The 6753-nt window shown below is 38.1% G+C and overlaps 1 long non-coding RNA gene across 2 annotated transcripts; it reads right to left on the minus strand.

Moving 5' to 3' along the window:
- Positions 1–1745: 1745 nt before the first annotated feature.
- Positions 1746–4857, minus strand: LOC307014114. 2 transcript variants are annotated; one of them, XR_013801159.1, is made up of 5 exons: positions 4841–4857; positions 3231–3279; positions 2984–3139; positions 2807–2898; positions 1746–2430 (listed from the first exon to the last, which is right to left on the minus strand). It is a non-coding gene; the product is annotated as an uncharacterized lncRNA (long non-coding RNA). The 2 variants fall into 2 exon arrangements; XR_013801160.1 differs by lacking the exon at positions 4841–4857 and having other exon boundaries at positions 3231–3464.
- Positions 4858–6753: the final 1896 nt, after the last annotated feature.

The following is a 6753-nucleotide window of genomic DNA, read 5'->3' on the forward strand; positions in this document are numbered from 1 at the left end:
GTGCGCATATAGATCCGACACGGTTTGGCATCCTCCCTGTAACCGCATATTCAGGTGATTAAGATGCGAGGTAATGTCCGCAAGGAAAGCCATGTCGAGAAGAAAATCTGTATTCGTGAGTTTTGCGCAGTACGCACTTGTATCACATTGGATGGTGTCCTCCAAGAACACAGGGATTTCTGCGCGTAGCGCAAAAAACCTCTCCAAGCATTTTCCACGGCTCATCCACCTTATCTCTGTGTGCATCTGTAAATCACCGTACGCGGCGTTCATTTCATCCAAAAAGGCTATAAACTTCCTGTGATTGAGAGACCGCTTCCCTCCTCGAATGAGATTAGTAGTCTTTGTAACTAAATCCATGACATGGCTAAAGTTCATTGATTTGGCACACAGAGCCTCCTGCAATATCAAAATGAAATTTGATTTAGCCTGATTTTTTTTTTACAAAGAATGCCCACATTCAAAACCATTAGAATAGTTAACAATAATGTTACCCACCTGATGTATGATGCAGTGCAGTCTTGGACAGTCAACGCCACTCTGGCGGAGGAGGCCGGCGAATCCAGTGCGCTTTCCTTGCATTGCTGGCGCACCATCGGTAACAACAGCTGAGAGCTTGTGAAATCCTCCGTGCTTACTTACAACATTTTCAACAGCGGCGAAAATATCTTGTCCTTTGGTAGTGCCATGCATAGAAGCCAGTTTCAATAACTCCTCGTGCACTTCAAATGAACTGTTAATGGCCCGTGTGTAGATGAGAAGCTGGCTCACATCAGTCACATCAGTGCTCTCATCCAACGCTAAGGAAAAGTATGCACAGTCATGCATGACTTGTTTTACCTTTTGTTCGACATGATTTTGTATATCAAATATTCTTCGTGTCACTGTCCGACGGGACAAAGAGACGGTTTCAAAGTTTTTAGCCATGTTGTCATCTCCGAATGCTTCAGCCATCTGGACTGCACAACTCTTCACCATTTCGCCGTCAGACAGGGGCTTCTTAGCTTTAGCAAGCTCAAGGGAAACGGCATAAGACGCCGTGAGAGACGATTGCTGTGTAGTCGTGGCTCTGGTAAAAAAGGTCTGCTGCATATTTTCCCTTTTAGGTCAGCAACGATGGCGACTCTGGCAGCTCCTGTGTGCTTTTGATATGTCTTTATGGGTGCTGTTGTAGTGGCGACTTAAATTGTAGTCCTTCATTGCCGATTTAGTTTCAAGACACACCAAACACATAGGTTTGCCTTTGAATTCTGTAAACAGATAATCTATTTCCCATTTTGTCTGAAAGAGACGGTTTTCTAGGTTCAGTTTTCTTTTTTGGGCGCTCATGTTTCTTTTCCCGCTAACGGAGGAAAGCCGCGAGGTAAACAGAAGACAATATACACTTGGCTGCAGGCCTCATTAATTTGGGGGGAGCGCCCTCTAGTGGTGAATATTATTAATTACAAGTGGGGTCTGGTTCAAATGATTTGCTTGTTTACAACTGTGAAACCAATATATATTTTTTAATTGACTCGCGGGCCGCACAAAGTGAGGGCAGTGACCACATGCGGCCCGCGGGCCGCCAGTTGCGCATCCCTCAGTGTAGACGGTGTGAAAGCAGTGAGGCCTGTGAAGACACCATTGCAGTAGTCGAGTCTACTGAAGATACAAGTTTAAAATCAGACCTGCTTTTTAAATGAAATCTGACGGCAGGCAGTTAGCTGTGATCACCTATAAGGCCTGAAGTTACTTCAGATGCTGAAATATTTTTATTTTTCAAGTATAAACAGACAGTATACAACAGATATACATGCATACAAATTATAACATCACATTTATGTTATTCATTTTACAAATAGGACAGAGGGTGCAGCACAAACAGTACAAAACAAATAGAGAGCTTTCTGAACATCAGCAGGAGAGGACTCTTTCAAGACACTAGTAAATACTGAAATGAACATTAAATGTCCTCTTAAAATGAAAGTTTCTTCGTGATACTTCCAACATAAATGGAATTCTCACTAACCTAAAACATTTTATTTTTTTAAAAACATGTCACTGTAGAGACACAAAATACTTGAACATACAAATGAACAACCCCAAATTGAGCTCACTTTCTACACTCTTTGATGATCTACCTCCTACCTAGTTTGTTTTTTAGTCCATGTATTTTGGCAGAGGCTTGGTCTGGCTGTATCTTCATAGCAACCCTCTGGATAAACTCAAATGAATATTTCATTTCCAGAGTATACTGAAGATTGAAGCAATATATTAGTCCAAGAAGCATCGCAAAGCCACATCTTTCAGGTTGTGGAGCACAATTGTCTCCTCGACCACAACTGCCACATTGAAGATCTGCTGAGGAAAGGCCTCCCGTTCACCTTCGAAGCCTATGAGTAGAACAACTTGCATCACCTTCATGGCTTCCTCGAGAGTGTCTCCATGAGCCTTAAAAAAGGAGAAATAAAAGTGAGCTCAGTGTACTACAAGTATACTTTTTCTCTACAAAGCTAATTAAGAGAACTCTGCTATAAACATAGAAGCTACAATCTACAGTTCGCAATGTGATGGAACATCATTTCAATTGCCTCCCTTTTCACAGTTTGAGCTATATATTTATTTATATTATTTAATAGTTAAACATTTATTTTCTTGCTGTTTTTGCTTATATTAAATGTATCATTCTTTATTGCAACTATTTTAGTTAAATTAAGGTAATTGAAAACATTACTTTTGAAGGAAACTTTGGGCACAGGGTGATTTGGGTTGATTTATGTTAAAATGTACAATTACATAAAGTAATTCAAGACAGTTATGATCTTACATCACACATCCTGATGACATTTTCCTGATTTTCGCAGACATGTAGTGTGATAGTCCCAAGAGAGCAGCAGTCCTCCTCCTCTCATTTGTGTCCTGCAGGACAACAAATGCAGTGGGATATAAACATTTGTAGCAAACAAATGGTGGCTAAATTATGGTCATCAGCATCTCCACTTACATCTTTCTCAAGGCAGTCCAAAAGGCCTTTTAGTGCCGGCTTCTTTCCAGTCCTGGATGCACCTTTGTAGACCTCCAGCAATGCCAGGCCATCAAGTCCATCCAGAAACGATGAAAGCAGGTCCGTAGTGACAATTCTCTGGAACTCTGCCTGAATCTGAGGAGACACAGACATATAGAAAATATTCTACCAAGAGTCTGCAACTGTGCATGCTTCTCATTGTAACTGGAAAACCTGCACAACTTACAAGTCCACTTCATCCAGTTGCAGCAAAACAGAAATCTTTGAAAATCTGTCTGTAATAGAGAACACACATTTAGGTACATTATGAAGCAGGCCTTAATAAAGTAATAAGAACTGAGAACATGACAAAGAATAAGATGCACACAATTACAACAGTCACGTTGCCCATAAACTACAAGCCTTGGCTTTCACAATTACAATATTATCCCTGAATTCATATGATAAAGACTTAAACAGTGCTTCATTTAAATAAATAAACAACTTGAAATGTTCATCTTTGATTGATGAGGCATATTCAATCAAATAAATTCATGGGATGCATGTAATAATAACAACAGGGAAAGGTTAGTGTGCATCCACATAGAGCATTTTTGTGTCTACGTGCATGCCAAATATATCAATAAAAAAACTATTATTTGTTTTAACCAAACTTAAAAGAAATTGTACAATGGTTGTAATTGTTGATTATTTGCTAGCAGTTATTTTCCATAGACTATTCAGTGGATTATTATTGTTTTTTTAGTAATAACTTCACTACCTCTGAAAGCAGAAGTTTAGGAAAAATTATTGTTCATGTATAAATATTTATTTTTATTATAATATAAATATCTAACAATTACAACCATTGCACATCTTATTTATTATTGTGGGTGAACAGTAACCTTTGCCTGTGTTATAATTACATACATCCCATTAATTTATTAGATTAAACAACATAATCTCATCAATCAAAGATCAACATTTTTAAGTGCCTTGAGCACCGACTTTTCCCGCTGCGAGAAACGGCTGATATTAGAAACTTCAGTGCGCAAGTCACAGAACGAAATGCATTGTGGGACATGTAGTTTATGGGAACCATAGTTCAATAAAATAAAATAAATATATTCCTTTTTCTATAAAATATTTTCTAAAAAGCAGAAATACAAATTTGTCTCCATTTCAAGAGTGGAACATAGCATTTGTACACAATATAAATGCTATTTCTGAACACAGTTAGCATTTTACTCGTTCAATGGCGCGAGGCACCCCCTCTGTTGGGCAGGTTTAGCGTGAGCTGAACCAGAAAAACGTTGCAAGGACAGAATCACTTTAACACTTGCTCGGCCTTAACAAAAAACAATCTTCAAGTCCCCTATACTTATCCACAAATGACATCCATTTCAAAGCCATGGCGGGGGCTAACAAGCTACAATTCTTAGCCGAACAGAGAGCCGGGACACGGCTAATTACTGGCAGGAACACAAAACAACCTCACCGAAACACGTTAATTTAGCTTAAATATTTAGCCGAACAGAGCCGGGACACGGCTAATTACTGGAACGAACAAACAAAACCTCTCTAAATTAAGCTACAAATATAGGCATTCACCATTCAAACCTTTTAAAAATGTATAAGCGTCATACATAAGAGTAAGAATACTTGAAACCTATTTATTTAATAAAAGTTTAGATAATCATAATCCTGTAAAGTTAGCTTGGTTAACCGACATTTTCATAACACTCTGCCCTGAAATAAAATCTCTTTATAAACATTCAAACGCCAGTTAGGTGTGGATTTAACTCCATTTAGCTACTTTTCGTTTTGCCTGAAACCATTAAATATGCAACCACTCACCTGACTTTGCCTGTCCGTCAGTGGTTCATCAGCCGAAATCACTGTCATATCGCTTCACAAAAACGTATTCATCCGCCGCTTAGCTTTTCGTTGTCATCAATCTGTCCGGTGGAAGTTCTTCTTTTGATAATGGCGAATCAAACTCTGTGGTTCACTTATCGTAAAAAAATAAAAAACTCATGTCCCTGTTAAATGCATTCAATTAATGAAAACAACTATGAGACCGGGACTATTTTCACCGGGCAGGAATATGTCAACACTACTGCCATGTTAAGAGGCCATGGAAAGTTTCAGAACATTATTACACATCACAACTCACTGTTCAGTCAAATTGACTTCATAGAATGTAGAGGTCATTGAACTGGCTTACAGAGCTGAGTTGAAATAATAACAACTTATGAAATTAAGTAGAAATTGCATAAATTAATATGTTAAGTGAAAGTAACTTAAAGACAAAAGTTACAATAACTTAATGATCAAATCCTTTTTTACAGCGGCTCCATAATATAACTGTATAAATATAAAAATGTAAGAATTTCATGCATCGGCCTACAGTGGGAAAATGGTTTAATATGTTGGAATAGAGTATAAATATCAAATATCACTACTTTTCTTCTAAATGAAATGCTGACATTACAAAATGCATGGTTTAATGTAATGTAAACATTTACATTATTATTATGATTATTTAATATATAAAGACTATAGGTTCAAATGGTCTTCAAAGCAGTTTCTGTCAACTACGAAAGGCAACATCATTTCTGTATTTGTGAATGAAGCGCCATCTCCTGGTTAAAACCTGAAATTGAAAATCTGGCAACGCCCTCTTGGAAAATAGTGGGAGGGCTTAACATTCCTCTATACTGGTTTTAGGCAGGTCGTAGGCAGGAAGCTGTAAGCTGGAGTCTGAAATGAAGTGCTACATCTGTAACCATTTTGCCAAATAGTTAATTGTTTAGTAGGGGTGTAACGGTTCACAGAAGTCACGGTTCGGTTCGTACCTCGGTTTGGGGGTCACGGTTCGCTACGGGTTCGGTACAACAAGGAAAAGCAAAAAAAAGTCCCAAATAAATAATTCCAGGTTTGTTGTTATTTACTTTTGAACAGTAGTGCAAGTTTCAGTTTAAAAATAAGGAACTCCTACGTTTTGAATAATTAACTGTATTAAACATTTAAAAACAAACCACAAACAGTACCACACACACTCAGATGGCCACATTATCTATAATGGCTGATTATGGTTTCATCAAGCTGTAAAACTAAAAAGAATGTCTTGAAAAATATTACATCATAAATAGGGCTGTCAAACGATTAACATTTTTAATCAGATTAATCACAGCTTAAAAATGTATTAATCATGATTAATCACCATTCGAACTATGTCCAAAATATGGCATTTCTTTATGTATATTGTTGTGGGAATGGAAAGATAAATGAAAGAAGGCGGATATATACATTTAACCAGTGGCGAGCCGTGATTTTTATACCTAGGCCCTCTGACCCCCACCCCTTCCTTCGAGTTATTACGTCACAGCGTATACTTCAGCGGAATATCAAAACAACGGCCCGGGGTGCAAAACGCATCAATGAAAGCGACCCTCTACACCACACAAAACAACACCTGTAAATAACCCTATTTGTGTTCTTTGAAATTGAAAAGCATATTGCATTGTGTTTGTTACTTTCGTTGCAGTTGTATGTCTTAAGTGTAATTTGGCATGCTTTTATTTTGAAGGTGAGTTAACGCTGTTGACAGGAAGTTGTTGTTGCTATGGAAACAAGAAAAGTTTCACAGCGGGCAGAACTTGTCATAACACCCACCCATTTAGAGGAAAGATATGATTGGTCACGTGTACTGTCATTTGACATTACTCTCTCGTTCAGTTACCGCAGTGACGCGTCGTAAAACCCGG

This window comes from Notothenia rossii (genome assembly GCF_949606895.1).
Source record: "Notothenia rossii genome assembly, chromosome: 1".
Lineage (NCBI taxonomy): Eukaryota > Metazoa > Chordata > Actinopteri > Perciformes > Nototheniidae > Notothenia > Notothenia rossii.